The 20,761-nt window shown below is 37.6% G+C and overlaps 1 protein-coding gene across 1 annotated transcript in view; it reads left to right on the top strand.

Moving 5' to 3' along the window:
* MEMO1 (mediator of cell motility 1) overlaps positions 1 to 20,761 on the top strand; it is a 127,838-nt gene that overhangs the window by 1,599 nt on the left and 105,478 nt on the right. The gene's annotated exons all lie outside the window — the stretch shown is intronic.

The raw sequence follows: 20,761 nt of genomic DNA on the forward strand, positions 1-20,761 counted from the left end.
GAGGAGTGAAGGGTAGTACTTTTTGACATTGCCAGACCAGAGGCAGGGTCTGGGCATGTTAGGTCTGTGAGGGGACGCCCCTTTCTGGGGTTTGCTGCTCTGTCTGTTGGGGGTAGGGTAGAAGTATTGCTAAGCAGAGGCTTGGGGTGGCCTCCTAGCTCTTTTGTCAGTGTTTTCATTGTTACTGTCATTCACGAAAGGGGCAGCTGGAGATGGCATCAGCACTTTTTCCTGAGCAGCCTCCCCAGTCTCCAGTCGCTTAACACCAAGCAGGTCCTGGAACTACTTAACGCGTTGGGTCAGGTTTTGAGCGAGTTTAGTCTTCTATCGACACTGTCCAAAAATACTTTACAGCTCTTTAGGTGAGAGAGTGTAGGGACTTTCGCTTTAATAAAGCTCTTGTTAGAACGACTGTTTTCTGGGATTATTTTCAGGAGTCACATTTCTGATAAGTTGACAAAATTCCACTGTGATTCCTGAATTTTCAGTCATTTGGTATTGGCTTATCAATACCTAGACCCAAATCTTTAGTGTGGGTCGGATCATGTTTCCCTTTGCAAATAGTTGGGTTGGATAGAGACATGGTTTGTGAGAAAACAAAGATTTGGAAGAAAATTCATTTCTCTGAGGTTGCTAAGCTCGCTCATTAAATACATGCTCTTTACTGACTCACTGAAGATTTGCTGTGTTAAGAAGACATAAAGGATTTGCAAGCCTAGCAGGTAGCTATATAGCAGGTATGCATTAAGCAGATGACTTTTAATGGTTATAGTGGCTTCCCTCATGGTTCCAAAGTGCTTCATAAACATTTCATCAGTTCTCACAACCTTAGCATGTCAGTTAAGCCTTTCTTGTTCAGCTTATGGGGATATGCCCAAGATTCTGTACAAACCAGTGGCAAAACAGGAATGGGAGTCCCTGGCTCCTGGTTTTGTCTTCCAATCAATGCATTATTACTATTAAAGTTATCAATGAATAATAGTCTTTTCAGGGTTGTGAGTCACTAAACTTTTTCTTCAATGTGTTTTGAAGAGATAAAAAGTCACAGTTTTCATTTTCATGGCCACTTTTTGGATAATTTATTTTGTTTTCTATACCTTTCAAAAGTGTTCTATACCTTTCAAAAGTGTTTTAAACTTTTGCACTGAAAATGTGGCCAGATGATTCTGCAGGAATTTTTATAGATTCTTGAACATTCTTTGCATAGTAAAATTAGGCATAGTTCACACTTCAGACTTGAAAAGACTTCTTCAGTAATCTCAAATATAAGAATCCTTTAATCCAGCTGAAAACATTCTGTGATTAAAACTATCAGTAGTGAACTAAAATGGACAACTTTCTTAAAATTTTAAAATATATTCTTATTTCCCTAAATTCTGAATGAAATCAGTAATGCAATTTTGGAATGTGAATTGTCATGGAGAACCTTATTGTTAAAAAAAAAAAATTCAGACCATGTGTGGTGTGTGTGTGTGTGTGTGTGTGTGTGTGTGTGTGAGAGAGAGAGAGAGAGAGAGAGAGAGAGACTTTTAAACTTGAGTAATAATTAGGGTGAATTTAAAGCAATTTAGGGGAATTCTCTGGCGGTCCAGTGGTTAGGACTCTGTGCTTTCACTGCTGAGGGCGTGGGTTCAAATCCCTGCTCAGGGAAATGAGATCTCGCAAGCCATGCATCGCTGCCAAATTTAAAAGAAAAAAAAAAGGCAATTTAGTTATAAAAGCTGATTTCATATTTTAAAAATGAATAAAAATATACGTAAGTAAATTTTGACTTGATCTAGTGACTTCTAGACCCCATTGTATCTAGATTGATAACATTGACCATTGGAAAAATTTTACTTGTATTATTATTGTTCCCTTAAACTAGGCCTAAAAACATGTAGTAGGAGAGAGACAGATGTGCTTTTGGATTGTCATTCTGTAATTCTGCAGCATTCAGATTGTGTCCATAGAATTAAAGTGCTCAATTACTGATAAAATGGTGAGATAACATTTGCTTCAGTTATATATCTAGTTCAGAAAAAAAAAGTGTGTATACATATATGTGTTATATATCTACATACACACCTTCGTTTTTATTTACCCCTTGTTATATGCTAGATCCTTTGATAAAAGTATCAAGTATTCCCTGCCCTCCAAGAAGATTTTGGAGGATAAATTCACCCTAATTATTACTCAAGTTTAAAAGTCTCTCTCTGAAGTGTAGTAACTCAAGACAAAAAATAAATATCAGATAAATTGAGGCAGTGCTTTTAGGAGTTTGGACGAGGGTGGAATCACTTCAAAGGATTTGAATTATGCTTTGAAGGAAGGGTATTTGAGTAGATTTGAAAAGGGAGAAAGTACATTGGGGAACACCACAAAGATACAGAGGCAGGTAAGCGAAAGTAGGCCAATTTAATAAGAATGGAAGGTTCTCACGGGGTGTAGTTCACGAGCCTGGTTGGAGCTAGAGTGTAGATGCCTGTGAATGCTATGCATCATAGGGATTTAACTTATGCAGTAGGTAATCAGGACCAGTGCAGAAGTTTCTGAGTAGGGGACTGATATGCAAGTAGCATTTTAGGAAAATTAATCTCATAGGAAGGTTAATCCTTGCTTCTTTATGGGTATACAGCAGGGATCAGCAAACTCACTATGTCTGCAGTCCAAATCCAGCCTGTGGCCTTTTTTTTTTTTTTGTGGTAAAGTCCACTAACAGAATGGTTTTTAATTTTTTTAAAAATTTATTTATTTAATTTATTTTATTTTTGGCTGCGTTGGGTCTTCGCTGCTGCGAGTGGGCTTTCCCTAGTTGTGGCGAGCGGGCCTCTCATTGCAGTGGCTTCTCTTGTTGCGGAGCACAGCCTCTAGGCGTGTGGGCTTCAGTAGTTTTGGCACATGGACTTAGTTGCTCCATGGCACATGAGATCTTCCCAGACCAGGGCTTGAACCCGTGTCCCCTGCATTGGCAGGCGGATTCTTAACCACCACGCCACCAGGGAAGCCCGGTTTTTAATTGTTGAAGGGTTTAAAAAACAAACAAGAACCAAGAAGTGAAATAGTCTGTATGTGGCCTGTAAAGTCTAAAGTATTTACTATTTATTTGGGCCTTTACAGAAAAAAATTGTCAACCCATAGTATATATTTGTGGTTCTCAAAATGTGGTCTCTAGATCAGCGGCATAATGTGTCTGTACTTTTTCCGGATTTGCTATATCTTTCATTTCATTATTTCAGCCCTTATGATCTTCTGTCTGGACAGTTATAACTGCCTCCTAACTGTCCTTCTTTCTGCCAACTTTATTCCCTTTAAGTCCATCCTCTGCATTGCTCCCTGAATAATCTATCTGACCACATAATTTCTTTGCATAAATCTCACTGACCCATCTTTCCTGTTGGATAAGGTCTAAGTCTCTTCATGACTTGGCATCTTCCTATCTCTTTGGCCACTTCCCCCAACCCCATCCCAGTTCTCCCTTTTACTACGCTTCAGCAACTGTCTAGCAGCTGTTCATTGTTTCTTTAAATACACTGTGCTGTTTCTTATCACTGTGTTTTTATTCAAGCTGTTTCCTGTGTTGGAATGCACTTTGCCAGGATAACTCCTTCTCATCTTTTAAGGACTCAGGTGTTAACACCTCCTAGAAGCCTACCCTGATGCCTTACCTACCCCTGGCTGTTCCTTTGTGTTCCCATAATATCCTGTGTGTATCTCTATATATTTACCTTGTTATCTGTGTATGTGGTCTTCTATAAGATTATGAACTCCTAGAAGACAGGGACTATGTCTTACTAATTTTTTTGTACCCCAAGTTCTCAGCAAGCACAGGTTTTGTACATAAATTTAATAAGTATCTGAACGAGTGAACATTAAAGGGCTTAGCATATAGTACATATGGACAGAGATATTGACATTTAAATCCCTAAGAACATGGTGGGTGATATAAGACCATTGCTAGTTAAGTCTCTGAGCGTAGTATAGGTGAAGAATCTTGGTGGTAGGAAAAGATTAGAAATCATGATTCACTAGTTGGGGACCTTATTTAATGTAAGATTTTTAAAGAAGTACGACATGCATATAGAAAAGTGTACAGCTAGATGAAGTTTCACAAAATAGGCGTGTCATTGTAACTAGCACCCAGCTCAATAAACATCAGTAGTGGAATTCCCAACTCACACTGTATTCCTTGTATTCTAACACCATAGAAAAGTTTTGTCTGTTTTTGAACTCTGTATAAGTGAAATCATATAGAATAACTTGTTTGAGCTTCTTTTGCTCAACATTACATTTATGAGATTAATCCATGTTATACTGTGGTTTGTTTATTCTTGTTGTTGTGTTCTATTCTGTGAATAAACCACAGTTTTTCCATTCTACTATTAATGGACATTTTTGTTATTTACAGTTTTGCTGCTTTGAACATTTTTGTACTCTTTTTCCTGATGAATGTATATATGCATTTTTGTTGGGTATGTACCTTAAGTGGAATTATTAGGTCATGGTTATGGCTATGGTATGTTCATTTTTAGTAGATTTTGCTGAAGTTTTGCCAAGTGGTTTTACAAACTTATACTCCCACCAGAAGTATATGAGAGAATTCCAGTTGTTCCACATGTTTGTCAACACTTGGTATTGTCAGTCTTTTTATTTTTAGTTTTTCTTGAAGGGTGTGTAGTGGTATTGCATTGTAGTTTTGATTTTATTTTCCGATGACTAATGAAGTTGAGCACCTTTTCATATTAGGGGCCCCATGTTTATTAGTCGTTTGGACCTCTGCTTTTGTGAAGTGTCTGTCAAGTCTTTAGCCCTTTTTATACTAGAGTATTTACTTTTTTCATATTGATTTGTAGTTCTTTATATATTCTGGATATAGTCTTTTTAGGTATATGTATTGCAGATACCTTCTACTCTGTAGCTTTTTCAGGATCTTGGTATCTTGGTGAGTCAAAGTTCTTAATTTTAAAGAAGTCCAGTTTATCAGCTGGTTAGTATTCTTCTGTTTCCGTTTATGAAATCTCTACCTACCTCAGTGTCATGAAACTAACTTTCCTATGTTTTCTTTTAAAAGCTTTATTTTTTCACCTTTCATATTAAGGTCAATAATTCATCTGGTTGATAGCTGTATCTGTATGGTTGTGGTACATTACATAAATTTATTTTGAAATAAATGTACACATAGAAAAAGTATAAATGGGTGTACAAAATGGGTGTACACTTTGATGAATATCCACAAATATACTCTGTGTAACTATCCCCTAGCTCAAGAAATAGAACGTTTTCACCATCTCAGAGGGATATATCACATTTTAATGTTTTCTGAAATTGCTATGTTTTATATCTTAAGTGTATATTTAATGTGGGAGGTTCCCCCCCACTCCCACCCCCCCCGGAAAGTGGTTGTTATACCTTATAATTACTAGTGTCATAGAAGTGAGGAAATATATCAGAGTCTAATGATTTCATAAAGCATTCTTGAACTGTTTGTATGGTATATATCTTAGTAGCAGTTTTATTTTTTAAGTTCTTTTAATTCTTTCTGTCATATTTCTAAATATATTTAATAAAATTATATCAGGGTTCTATAATTGGAAAACCACAACTTTTTTTTTTTTTGGCATGTACCTTGAGTTCTAGAGTGTCAAAATATATCTTGGTGTGTGAGAAATTAAAAAACTGATACAAATATTCTCCTTTGAAGAGAAAATACTATATAATATTTAGTTTTGAAATGAACTTTTTTAGGTTACTAAATATGGTTTTCTGTATGATGATGTTTGCGTCTCATCCTATTATTTAACCTTGGAGAAAGGCAAGAAGGAAAGAACAAATTTAATAGGTAAACTTGAGATTATTGCTTGATTACCTCTTTCTCACTTTCCTTCTTATCCTTTCACATGCAATTTCCAAGTCAAAAATCATCTTGCCTACCTCCATAGTGTAGTTTATATTATCTACTTTTGGGTTTTTGTCCATTTTAAAGAAGGTCAAGACAACAAGTAAAAATGTCATTTGTTAAGTGTATTCTGTAGTTACATTACATTTATGTCTGTATACCCTCTAATTTTCAAAAGGCTGCTACAAGGTTGGTATATTCTCCATTTATGGATGTGGAAACAATGACTCAGAGAGGTTGAGTAACTTGCTTAAGGTATAGTAAGTAAGTGGAAGAGCCAGTCTGACTCCAAAACTAGAGTTAAATGTTAGGGGCAGGGAGGTATGATGAGATATGCTGCCCCAAACACTGAACTTTTCTGTTCCATTCAGGTTTTTCCCAAACTACAATATAGACATTTAACTGACACTTATGTATCATTTATGGTTTATAAAGCATTTTCTCATACATTTTTGACTTTCACAATAATCTTATGATTAGGTACAGGATAGGTAAGGCAGGCAGGTCTTTAATCCATCCCCACCTTTCTATTTTATTGATGAGAAACTAAGACTTGAAGGAGGCTAAATTGCCTGAGTCATACTACTAGTAAATGGTAGAGCTAGAATTTGAACCTAGGACTTATAGCTGAAGCCTAGTGTTCTATTTATAGTGATGCCAGAGTAAGTAAGAAGTTGAACTATTTGGAATCAGTAAGCACCTCTATAAGTGTCAGGTTAAATATATTATAAAATAATAAAAGCATAACTAAAAGCACTTAAGAATATTGAATATTGTTCTTATGGTATAAATAGACAAAGGAATTGGTATATTTTAATTACTCTAGTCCTAGGATTTGAATTGGGCCTATCAAAACTTGACACTTCTGCGGAGGCTTTATTTAACTTTCCATCATTCAGTATTGGACAAACTCAGTTCTGTGTGAAAGGTACTGCTCTAGGGACTAGGTGCATAGCAGGAGATGAAAACAGACAAAAATCTCTAGAGTTTATATTCTAGTTGGGAGAGACAGACTATAAATACGGTAAGTAAGTAGAACACATAGTATGTTAGATAGAGGAAAATGCTATGGAGAATTATAAAGCAAATAAAGTGGAGCTGGTGCATAAGGAATGTTAAAGAATGGGAGAATTTTATTTATTTTTATTAAAAAATATTTATTTGTTTAATTATTTATTTGGCTGCGCTGGGTCTTAGTTGTGGCATGTGGGACCTGCGTTGCGGCATGTGGGACCTTCGTTGCAGCATGCAGGATCTTCAGTTGCAGCATACGGGATCTTCATTTGCAGCATGCGAACTCTTAGTTGCGGCATGTGGGATCTAGTTCCCTGACCAGGGATCGAATCTGGGCCCCCTGCATTGGGAGCGCAGAGTCTTAGCCACTCGACCACCAGGGAAGTCCCCAAGAATGGGAGAAATTTTAAATGGCAAGGACAGGGTAGATGTCACTGAACTGACATTTGAGTGAAGACTTGAAGTAGGTGAAAGAACAAGCCTTGCATTCTAGGTAATTTTAGGGGTTAGGGGCTAGATAGTTTTAGGTCGAGGTTACAGCAAGTTTAAAGGTCCTGTGGCTAGAGCAGGCCTGGAGTATTTGAGGAATGCAAGAAGGTTATTGCAACTGGAATGAAGTGACATGGGGCAGAGTGGTTTGACATGAGGTTAAGAGGAAAATAAATAGCTGGAGCAGAGGCACAAAAGTGTTGTGGTCAGATGACATTAGGTCTGGAAGACCATTGTAAGGACCTTTACTTGAGTGAGATAGCCATTGGAAAGTTTTGAGCAGTTGGTGACATGATCTATTATAGTTTAGACTTACTAGAACCACTTGACTGCCATGTTCAGAGTAGACTACAGTTGGGGAGTGGTGAAGGCAGTGGCAAGGGCTGAACCAACAGTTAAGAGGAAAGTAGCAATCCAAGTTACAGATGATGGCTTGGATTGAGTAATAGCTGTGGAAGTGGGTAAGAAGTGGTTCATTACTGGGTGTATTTTGAAGGTAGAGTCCAAAGGATTTGCTGATATACTTGGAGTGGAGTGTGAGAGAAAGAGAGGAGTCATGGATATTTCTTAAGGTTTATCCCTGAGATTGCAATAATGGAGTTGCTATTATCTGAGAAAGGGAAGACTTAAGAGAAACAGGTTTGGAGGGGGAAGGTTAGGAGCTCAATTTTGGTTTGTTAAGTTTGAGATGTTTACTATATAGTTAAGTGGATACATGAGTCTGGAGTTTAGGGAAGAGGCCTAGGGTGGAGCTTTAAAATTGGGAATTATCATTATGTAGATAACATTTAAAGCCAAGTGTCTGGATGAAATCACCATAGGAATCAGAGTAGCCAGAAAAAAGGGGCTTGTGAGTGAGCCTTGGAACATTTCCAACTTGAAGAGGTTGAAGAGGTGAGGGATATCATGTAAGGAAGATAGATTAAGCTTCTCATGAGGAAAAGAACGAGATGTCCTGGGAGCCAAGTAGGGAAAATGCTTTAAAGCATCTCAACACAATTTATGTAGATTTTTCTGGGCTTTTTTTCTTTGACAAACACATTTAATCTGGTCTAAGCCACTCTGGTCTTAGCCATCTCTTATGCTGCTGCCAGAGCTTCCTAACTGGTTGCCTAGTTTCCATTCTGTTCTTTACACAGCAGCCTCAGAGCTCTTTTAAAAATGTAAATAAGATAATATTCTTTTCTCAAAATCCTATCATACTTAAAATCACACTTAAAAATCCTTGCCAAGGCTTAGAAGGTTTTATATGCTTTGACCTCTGCCTAACTTTCTGATTTCATCTTCTACCACTTGTCCTTTACCTTATGTTGTTCCAGCCATTCTGGCCCCCTTGCTGTTCCCCAAATATGTCAAGCTTATTCCTGCCTTAGGACTTTTGTGTGCACTTCATAACATTGATTAATCCTGGATTGGTAGTCAAGGAAAAGGTATATTTATTGACTCTCTTATTTCCTTAGTCACAACCAGGAGAACAATTAGGGAGAGATGTTGAGAATGAATGGGATAGGTTTTCCCAAAGTGTTCTGAGAAACAGTCCCTGGAGATGCCTTTGCAGAAAGGGTTTATGGTCAAATAAGTTTAGGAAATGTTGCATCTGTTTTTCTCCATTGGGCCCAGACAACTAACAAGAGACTTGTTTTATGGCTTATTACATGGTCTGTCTTGGTGAGTGTTCTGTGTCTGTTTGAAAATAATGTATGTTTTCTGTCATTGTGGGGTAGATTGCTCTCTAAATGTTAATTAGGTTAAATTGGGTTATTTAAATCTCTACATTCCTATTGATTTTCCTTTTTTTCCTGTCAATTCCTGAGAGCAGTTTTGAAATTTCCAACTGTAATTCTGGATTTGTCTGTTTTTTCTTTTAGTTTTGTTGATTTGTTGTTTCAAGTTTTTTGAATTTCTGTTATTTGATATACCTGTTGGGATTATATTTTGTTGATGAATTGACTATCACAGTGTATGTTCTTCTTTATATCTGGTAATATTTTTTGCTCTGAAGTGTTCCTTGTTTTGTATTAATGAAGCCAATCCAACTTTCTCATGGTTAATATTTATATGGTATATTCTTTTCCATATGTGTCAGCGTCACCAAGACCACCTTCAGGTTTGATGATTTGTTAGAAGGATCAGAGCTGTTATACTTACAGACGGGGTTTATTACAGAGAAAGAATACAGGTTAAAATGAGGGAAAGGTGCATACAGTACAGTGGAGTGCAGGAGAGACCAAGTGTGAGAGTCCAGTTGTTCCCTTAGTGACGCGTGACAACAAGTGTGCAGTATTGCCAACCAGGGAAGCTCAGCTAGGCCTTGGTACCCCGGGTTTTTCTTGGGAGCTGGTCATGTAGGCATGGAGCAAGCTTGTGACTGACCTTAGCTACTCAGTCTCCAGCCCTCCTCTCTCCTGCAGAGGTCACAGTGTGGCCCAGGGTAGCAGGAGAACAAAAAGAAGAGTTCACCATAAATCACATTGTAGCATAAACTATTTGGCAAGGCCCCAGCTATACAAAGACACTTAAAAAAATTGTGGTAGAATATATATAACAAAATTTACTGTTTTACCAATTTCTGAATGTACACTTCTCTGGCATGAGTACATTTGTATTATTTATTGGGGTGGCCAAAAAGTTCATTTGGGTTTTTTCCGTAAGATGTTACAGAATGAACTTTTTGGCCAATCCAATACAACCGTCTCCAGCATCCATCTCTAGAGTGTTTTCATCTGTTCCAACTGAAACTTTGCACCCATTAAACACTTAACTCCCTACTGACTCCTTCCTCCAGCTTTGGCAACCACTCTTCTCCTTTCTTTATGATTTCACCTATCTTAGGTACCACATTTAGGTGGATTCATACAATATTTGTCCTTTTATGTCTGGCTTATTTCACTTAGCGTGTTTTCAGAGTTCATTTATGTTGTAGCATGTATCAGAATTCCTTTTTAAAGCTGAATAATATCCATTGTATGATATACCATAGTTTATTCGTTTATCTGTTGATAGACATTTGGGTTGTTGCTACCTTTTGACTTTTGTGAATAATAGTGCTATGAATGTTGGTGTACAAGTATCCGCTTGAGTCTTGCTTTCCGTACTTTCGGATATCTATCTAAGAGTATAATTGCTGGGTCATATAGTAATTCTGTGTTTCACTTTTTGAGAAACCACCAAACTGATTGCCACAGTAGTTGCACCATTTTACATTCCTACCAGCAATGCTTGGGGGTTCCATTTTTTTTGCAGCCTTGACAACACTTGTTATTTTTCTTTTTTTGGATAATCATCCTAATGAGTGTGAATTTGTATCGTTATGGTTTTGATTTGTATTTCTCTAATGACTAATTATGTTGAACACCTTTTCATGTGTTTATTGGCCATTTGTATATCATCTTTGGAGAAGTGTGTTTTCAGGTCCTTTGCCTATTTTTGAAAGCACAGGTTCCTAACCACTGGACTGCCAGGGAATTCCCACTACCATACTCTTGATTTCTGTAGCTTTTTTACTCCATTTTTGAAAGGTAGTTTGGTAGGTATTGAATTCAGTGGGTATGTTGACATTACTTCTTTTAGCATTTTATAAATGTTCTGTTGTATTTTGGCTTGCACAGATTCTGAGAATTATGTGATTTTTAAACATTTGTTCCTCTGAATATAGAGTGTCTTTTTTCCTCTAGTTGCTTTAAGATTTTAAAAAATTATTAACATTTTTCTGCTAGTCTATTATCATGTGCCTTTGAATAATTTTCTTTGAATTTAATCCTGTTTGGAATTTGTCAAGTTTCTCAGATGTGTGGGTTGTAGTTTGCAGCAAATTTGGAAAAGCAGTCATCATTATCATCTCAGATATTTTTCTTTTTCACTTCCTTTGTTTTCTAGACTCCAAATAAAAAAAAGTATGTTAGATATCTTAATATTGTCCCACAGTTCACTGAGAATTATTTTTTTCCTTTTTTTCCTCTCTGCTTCCTTTTGGATAATTTCTTTTGCTTTATATTCAGTTTCACTGATTTTTTTCTTGTGCAGTATCTAATTTTGCTTTTAATTCTGTCAATGACATCTTTTAAGTATAAAAGAATTAAAATAACTGCTGATTTCATGGTTTTACCTGAATCTTTTCTTTTTTTTTTGCCGCATTGTGTGGCTTGCGGGATCTCAGTTCCCCGACCAGGGGTTGAAACCAGACCACGGCAGTGAAAGTGCCAAATCCTAACCACTATACCACCAGGAAACTCCTAATATTTTCTTTATAATTACTTTATTCATTACTATTTTTTTTCAGATGATGGATTTATTTATAGGTTTAAAAAAACATTTCCCTCTTGTGTTTTAGAAATGAGATACTTATTCTTCTGGCATGAGTATTTAGTTGCTAGTGATACTGTTTTGCCTCGGAGCTGAAAAAAAGAGTAAAATTTTTTGTTTTTCTGAGATCAGAGCAACATAAAAATTGAAAATACATTTGAATTATGGCTTAATATTGGTTTAGGATTATGTTGTTTAAATTAAATTATAAATTAAAAAAATTTGAATACATTTGTATGTTTTAAAAATTAAAGATATTCATTGAGAAGTCTCATTCCTGTACCCTTCTGTGTATTCCATATTCCCCTTCCCTTATAGGTATTGCCTTTACTGGTTTCTTGAGTGCCTGGTGTTTCTTTATGCATATACAAGGACGTATGGACACGTCATCATTTTCTCCCTCTTTTCAGCAAATGGAAGCTGAAGTGTAATAAATGCCAATATCTCATATTTTGTCGTATCCTTTGCCTTTTTGTACTTAACAAATTTAACAATTGAAGATCTTTTCATATTACAACAGAGAGTTATTATTCTACCTATCATACCTCCTTTTTTTCTCAGTGTTTATTCTGGTTCTTCAAAGGAAGATAGTTATGATGCATTCAGTAAGGTTATCCAGAGGTGAATAGCTAAATAAAGTATCATCAGATCTCCAGCAGTTGTTTTCAAATTTTTCAGTCTCAGAATTCTTTTATACTTTTCAAAATTACTGATAACCTCAAAGAACTTTTATGTGGATTATGTCTATTAATACCTGTCAAATTAGAAACTAAAACTGAGAAACGTTAGAAGTATTTACTTTTAATTCATTTAAAATAACAGTAATAAACCCATTCCATATTAATAACATAAGCAGCATTTAAAAAAATTTTTATTGGAGTATAGTTGATTTACAGTGTTAGCTTCTGCTGTAAGCAAAGTGAATCAGTTATACATATACATATATCAGCTCTTTTTTTAGATTCTTTCCCCAGATAGGTCATTACAGAGTATTGAGAAGAGTTCCCTGTGCTATACAGTAGGTCCTTATTAGTTATCTATTTTATATATAGTAATGTGTATATGTCAATCCCAATCTCCCAATTTATCCCTCCCCCCCAGTAGCATTTTTAATGAAAATAACTTTATTTTCCAAAACAGGGAATATATAAGAGATTCGCTTTTACAAAAATTATTTATTTATTTAGGCTGCATTGTGCGACATGTGGGATCCTAGTTCCCTGACCAGGGATCGAACCCGTGCCCCCTGCAATGGAAGCATGGAGTCTTAACCACTGGACCGCCAGGAAAGTCCAGCTTTTTTTTTTTTAATTGAATTATAGTTGATTTACAATATTATGCTAGTTTCAGGTGTAAGGAGATTGGCATTTATTAACATTTTTGCAAATATATTTAATGTCTAGCTTAATAGAAAACAGCTGAATTCTCATATCTGTAGCTGTATTCACTGTCTTGTGATATGTTATTTTACTTGAAGCATATGAGGAAATTCTGGTCTCATACGGATATGTAATTAGAAAAGGGCAGAGTATTTTAATAGACCTTTCAGATAATTGTGAATATTCTTCTTTGATGCCATACGAAAACTCAAGTGGTAGTTTCTTACTTTTTAAACTTTTACTGACATATAGTTGACATACAGTAAGTTACACATTTTTAATATACCTGTGAAGCTATCAATGAAATCAAGATGGTGTACTCCTAAAGGCAGTTTCGGAAAGATTTAATTGTAATGTGGAATTTGAAATCATAGCAATGAAATGAAGTTTTCATACTCTGTTTTTATTAAGATCAGTTGGTCTGTCCTCCACTTTGAATGTGTCTTTTATCCATGCAGGATTTCTTAACCCCATGCATTGATCATCTGGAAAATATTTGTTCCTTGGGTTATGCAGATCTTGCGAATGTTTACACATTTCATTATTCGTTGTCAAAGAATCACATTTGTTAATTTCACATTCTCATCAGAAAAGTCTTTCTGATGTAGGAAGCTTTTAAGTCCGCACTGGTAGAAATGAGTTTGCAAAATTCTATTTTTCTCAAAGCTTCAATTTTGTAGTTAGCAATAGATGTTGACAGTTGTTTTCCTTGATGTTATAGGCTCACAGTTGATTTTCTTTTTTTTTTAAATATTTGTTTATTTTCTTTATTTTTTTGGCTGCATCGGGTCTTACTTGCAGCACACAAGATCTTCGTTGAGGCACGCGGGATCTTTTTGTTGCGCTGCACGGGTTCTTTGTTGCTGCGCATGGGTTTCTCTAGTTGTGGTGTGCGCACTACAGGGTGCCTGGGCTTTGTGGTTTTTGTGGCATGTGGCCTCAGTAGTTGTGGTGCGCAGGCTTAGTTGCCCCGTGGCATGTGGGATCTTAGTTCCCCGACCAGGGATAGAACCTGCATCCCCTGCATTGGAAGGCGGATTCTTTATCACTGGACCTCTAGGGAAGTCCCTAGGCTCACTGTTGATTTTCAAGGAAATATTTGCTAAATACCCAAGATTAAGTAACCATCATTTGTCTATCAGTCGTTCTTTCAAGAAAAATGATGTTCTATAGAAAAGTGGCTAGTTCAGCTTGCTGTGCAGTCGTGTAAGTGCCTGAGACAACCATTATACTTCCCATTTCAACACACAGAATATTAAAAGGTGTGTACTCAAGGGTTGAGATTTTATAAAATGTGTTAAATTTATAGCTACAGCTACATCAAAGACATTCTTGAATGAAACTGGGTTTTTTTTTTCTTTTTTAAATAGAGTGTGGTGAGTGTAGTGGCAAAGAATGTAATGACTACTAGTACAGTGTGCTGCTACTGCTAAGATACCAGCGTTTTTACCTACTGTTACTTTTGAGCCATCAATAAATGCTAATGAGTGAAATGCAATGAGTGCCAATACAGTGAAAGAAGCCAATCATGTTTTTAGTATTTTGAAAATGATTTTGATCTGATGGACCTTCTGAAAGGGTCTTGGGGATTCCAGGAATCTGTACATGTTACTTTGAGAAGCTCTGGTTTGTAGAAATTCTTACTTCTTCCTTGGCAATTATAATTAACAACCCCCTGCCCCACCCCCCCCACCCCCCCCCCCCCCCCCCCGCCAAGAACTTTTTATTGTAGTGGTTATCAATCTTAATGTCTGTCTTCACACTCACACACACACACACACACACAGCCCAGTACACCCTATGCCATATTACATACTCCTACTAATTACAGTGGCTCGAGGAAAATGGGGACATGTAATTTATAAGTCATAAGTGGTTTTGATAAGCTTCCTCCCTCACCTCTGTTTCTCAAAAGCATGGTGAGGGACTATCATAAACTTTTGAATTAGATTTGCTGATAAGTGGGACCCAGGTGTCTTCATTTTTACCACACTGTTTTGAGTCTTTAGGAAGAAAACTGGGTTGCTCAAAGTAGAAGATGACATCACATTATCAGTTTTGTTTTTACTGTTCAGAGTGGAAGGTGACATCACCACTATCATCTTTGTATTTCTAGCACTGAGAGAAGTGTCTGACACAGAGCAGGAGCTCACTAAATGCTTTATGAGTGATTGAATGACCAATCTGACTAGGTTATTATGGTATTTGTCTGACACCAACTTGCCAAATATATGATGACAAAGTTAGCCTTAAATTATGTATTTCATTATATTTTGTATTGTGCTTACTTTACAAGTATATTTTTTAATTAATTTATTTTTTAAAAAATTTTATTTATTCATTTTTGGCTGCGTTGGGTCTTCGTTGCTGTGCACGGGCTTTCTCTAGTTGTCGCGAGCAGGGGCTGCTCTTCGTTGTGGTGCGCGGGCTTCTCATTGCAGTGCGCGGGCTTCTCATTGTGGTGGCTTCTCTTGTTGTGGAGCATGGGCTCTAGGCGCTCGGGCTTCAGTAGTTGCAGCACGCAGGCTCAGTAGTTGTGGCTTGCAGCCTCTAGAGCACAGGCTCAGTAGTTGTGGTGCACGGGCTTAGTTGCTCTGTGGCATGTGGGATCTTCCTGGACCAGAGCTCGAACCCGTGTCCCCTGCATTGGCAGGCGAATTCTTAACCGCCGCGCCACCAGAGAAGCCCTACAAGTATATTTTAGAACTTAAAAATATTTAAGTCAGATAATGTGGCTGTACTGCTTAATGATTGCTGCTTCAGTGGTTTCCTCTTGTGTGTTATGCTTCTGATTTTAGATAACCTAACATGATTTGGCTTATGCCTGCCTATCCTACCTCATCTTTTGTCAGTCTCTCCCTTTTCACTATATTTTAGCATTCATGAAACTGGTCATTCCTTTTTCCTCCTGGTTCCTTTAATATGTTAAGCTCCTTACCTTAGGACCATTGTACTTGCTGTTCTTTCTTCCCAGAAGTCTCTTCCCCCAGCTCTTTTCTTGCCTCTTTCTTCTTATTCTTCAGGTCTCAATTCAGGTGTCACATGCTTTTGAGGTGCTTTTCCTGTCTTTGTTTTTACTCCTTTTACTGCACATAAAATGTCAATGAAATAGTCTGTTTATTTCTTTCATAGCATTTATCACAATTTGAAGTTACTTTATTTGTTTACTTATTTACTGTCTGCCTCCCTCCTCTAGAATATATGCTCCATGAGAACATAGATCTGCCTGTCTTGTTTATTGTTGTCTCCACAGTACCAGAAACAGTCTTGGCATGTAATAGACATTTTATAAGATTTATTGAATAAACAGATGAATGAATGAATGAAAAGAATGTATGGAAGAAAATTATTTGATCACTCAACAAATAACTTTAACTTAATGAATAAAGGTAATGGTTATATTTATTAATAATTAAGGACTTAACATGAATAACTTTGTTCTACTAGTTGTCACAGATTATGGTTTCTGGTTTATAAAATTGCCTGTGGAATAGACATTTCTCTTTATAAATAAGTGTGATTTAAACAGATTTTAAAACTAATATAAGAGGGAGCAACAGTAATTTCTGATGTAAAATAAGTATGTAAATAAAATAAAGCCATTGCTATTTATAACCAAGAAGTCATTTTGGATTAAGTATATTAGGTAAATTACTGCTTTCAGCATTATAGCTTTTATTTTAGGGAGTTGGAAATAGAAAAGTACATGGCATATCTTTTTCCCCCAGCTTTATTGAGATATAATATTTAAAAAAATTTTTTTACTTATGCTGCACCGAGTCTGAGTTGTGGCACTTGGGATCTTTGTTGTGGCATGTGGGATCTTTTAGTTGTGACATGAGGGCTTAGTTGCAGCATGTGAACTCTTAGTCGTGGCATGCATGTGAGATCTAGTTCCCCGACCAGGGATCGAACCCAGGCCCTCTGCATTGGGAGCGCAGAGTCTTACCCACTGGACCACCAGGGAAGTCCCTTGAGGTATAATTGACATATAACATTGTGTAAGGTTAAGGTGTACAGCGTGATGATTTGATGCCCTTATATATTGCGAAACGATTACCACAGAAGGGTAACACTTCCATCATCTCACATAATTACCATGTCGTTTTTTTGGTGAGAACATTTAAGATCTACTCTTTCAGCAGTTTTCAAGTATACGATATAGTATTGTTAACTATAGCTGTGCATTAGATCTCTGGAACTTATTTATCTTATAACTGGAAGTTTTTATCCTTTCACTGACCTCTTCCAAATTTCCCCCACCCGCTAGCCCCTGTCAACCACTATTATACTTTCTGTTTCTATGAGTTTGATTCTTTTAGATTCCACATGTAAGTGAGATCATACAGTGTCTGTTTCATTGTCTCACTTATTCACTTAGCACAGTGATCTCAAGGCCCATTCACATTGTTGGAAATGGCAGGATTTTTTCTTTCTCATGGCTGAATAATATTGCATTGTATATATACATACTACATTTTCTTTATTTGTTCATCCATCAGTGGACACTTAGGTTGTTTCCATGTCTTGCCTGTTGTGAATAATGGTACACGGGGACATGGGCCTCTCTGGTAGAATCCTGCACAGCTAGGGAAGCTGGGTGCTCACTTACATCCTTTCATTTTCCCTCATGGGAGAAATCACAGGCTGAGAAGGTTTCTTTTGGCACTGAGCTAAGTTGCCTTAGGGTATAAGTGACATGGATGAAGTCAAACTGTTTCTCTTACTGTCTCTAGTATGTCCAAACTCATATTTTTTTGCTCCAGTGGTATGCTGGAACTTCTCCACTGAACTCCTAGACTGCTACAAAATCTCTCTCATTGTGGATGATTGTCTAAGACAGTGTTCTCCAGGGGCTCCTGTGCCACACTGGAGAGAGGCTGGAGCCACTTAATGGGTCACTGATGGGTCCACAGCCAGGACTGAGGTCTGTATGCCTATTACTTGACCCATGGATGGGTAGACTCCTCCTGGGTCCCTTGGCATATTGTGCAGGATCCCACAGCTCCTACAAAGGAACTTCTGTTGATGCATGCATGCCAAATCGTTGCTGAGTGGGGATACAGGCAAGGGACTTCTTATTCGGCCATCTTACTGATGTCACTCCTCTTCTGTTTTTTTTTTTTTTTTTTAAATTAATTAATTAATTTTTGGCTGTGTTGGGTCTTTGTTGCTGCATGCAGGCTTTCTCTAGTTGCAGTGAGCGGGGGCTACTCTTCGTTGCGGTGCGTGGGCTTCTCATTGTGGCGGCTTCTTTGTGGCAGAGCACGGGCTCTAGGTGCGTGGGCTTCAGTAGTTGTGGCATGCGGGCTCAGTAGTTGTGGCTCATGGGCTCCAGAGTGCAAGCTCAGTAGTTGTGGCACACGGGCTTAGTTGCTCCGTGGCATATGACAGCTTCCCGGACCAGGGCTCGAACCCATGTCCCCTGCATTGGCAGGCGGATTCTTAACCACTGCACCAACAGGGAAGTCCCATCTCCTGTTTTCTTAAATAACCAGTGACACTCAGGATTTAGTCAGGAGCCTGGTGATATTTGTCTCTACTCTCAATGTGTTTACTGCTGTCCCCAGTTTCTGTGCTATTTGTGTTGGTTTGTTATTATTATTAATAACCTTTTAATTTTGGAATAAGTTTAGATTTTCTGCAAAATTGTAAAGGTAATACAGAGTTTCTGTATATCTGTCGCCCAGCTTCCCCTAATAGTAACATCTTAAATTACCATGTTAGGACTTCCCTGGTGGTGCAGTGGTTGAGAGTCCACCTTCCAATGCATGTGGAAATGGGTTCAATCCCTAGTCGGGGAACTAGATCCCACATGCATGCCGCAACTAAGAGTTCACATGCCACAACTAAGGAGCCCGCCGGCCGCAACTAAGGAGCACACATGCCACAACTAAGGAGCCAGTGAGCCACAACTAAGAAGCACACATGCAGCAACTAAGGAGCACATGTGCCGCAACTAAGGAGCCTGCCTGCCACAAAAAAGACCCGGTACAACCAGAAAAAAAAAAATTAAAAAAAAAGAAAAAAGATTACCATGATACATTTGTTAAAACTAAGAACAGAAATTGGTCGATACTATTAACTGAACTCTAGACTTCAATTTCACCAGTTTTTACCCAAATATCCTTTTTTTTTTTTTTTTTTTTTTTTGCGGTACGTGGCCCTCTCACTGTTGTGTCCTCTCCCATTGTGGAGCACAGGCTCCGGACGTGCAGGCTCAGCGGCCACGGCTCACGGGCCCAGCCGCTCCGCGGCATGTGGGATCCTCGCGGACCGGGGCATGAACCCGTGTCCCCTGCATCGGCAGGCGGACTCTCAACCACTGCGCCACCAGGGAAGCCCTATTTGTAGACTTTTTGATGATAGCCATTCTGACTATCTGATAGCTATTCTGACCTGGTGTGAGGTGATACCTTATTGTGGTTTTGATTTGCATTTCTCTAAATAATTAGCGGTATGAGCATCTTTTCATGTGCCTGTTGGCCATCTGTATGTCTGCTTTGGAGAAATGTCTGTTTAGGTCTTCTGCCCATTTCTTGATTGGGTTGTTTGTTTTTTTGATATTGAGTTGTATGAGCTCTTTGTATATTTTGGAAATTAAGCCCTTGTTGGGCCCTTCGTTTGCAAATACTTTTTCTCATTTCATAGGTTGTCTGGATGTTTTGTTGATGGTTTCCTTTGCAGTGCAAAAGCTTTTAAGTTTGATTAGGTCCCATTTGTTTAGTTTTGCTTTTATTTCTTTTGCCTTGAGAGACTGATCTAATAAAATATTGCTGCGATTTATGTCCAAGAATGTTTTGCTTACGAGTTTTATGGTGTTAACTATAATTCGAAAAGATACATGCACCCCAATGTTTATAGCAGCACTAGTTACAGTAGCTAAGACATGTAAACAACTCAAATGCCCGTGTGTGTGTGTGTGTGTGTGTGTGTGTGTGTGTGTGTGTAAGATGGAATATATTACTCAGCCATAAAAAAGAATGAAGTATTGCAGTTTGCAGCAACATGGATGGACGTAGAGAATGTTATTCTAAGTGAAGTCAGACATAGAAAGACAAATTTATATGATGTCATTAATATGTGGAACCTAAAAAGAAATACAAATGAATCTATATACAAAGCAGGCAGACTCACAGACGTAAAAAACAAACTTATTACCAAAGGAGAAGTGGGGGAAGGGATAAATTAGGAGTATGGGATTAACAGATACAAACTACTATACATAAAGTAGACAAGCGACAAGGATTTACTGTAAAATACAGGGAACGATATTCAATATCTTATAGTAACCTATAATGGAAAATAATCTGAAAAAAAGTATAACTGAATCACTTTGCTGCATACCTGAAACTAACACAATATTTTAAATCATCTATACTTCAATGCTAAATAAATAAACAAACAAACAAACTATAAGAAGTAGAAGCCAAGGAACTGACTGTTTAGTTACCTGGTCTCCATGTCTGCTTTGTGTAGAATTCTTTGACCCCTGAGGCTACTTTCTCAGCTGTTGGCCAGCCTATAAATGGGCTCTTCTTGGGTTTAGACCCCCATTCCTGTTCTAGTCAGCTGTGACCAGATTGGAAGGGTTATTTAATATTATGCCTTATATAACCGCACTTCGTACTACTTGTCTCTGCATTTGACTGTGGTGAAGCGGTAATACAGAATTAAGTAGGGGAGGGGGCTTCCCTGGTGG

This window comes from Delphinus delphis, chromosome 12 (assembly GCF_949987515.2).
Source record: "Delphinus delphis chromosome 12, mDelDel1.2, whole genome shotgun sequence".
NCBI classification, from domain to species: domain Eukaryota; kingdom Metazoa; phylum Chordata; class Mammalia; order Artiodactyla; family Delphinidae; genus Delphinus; species Delphinus delphis.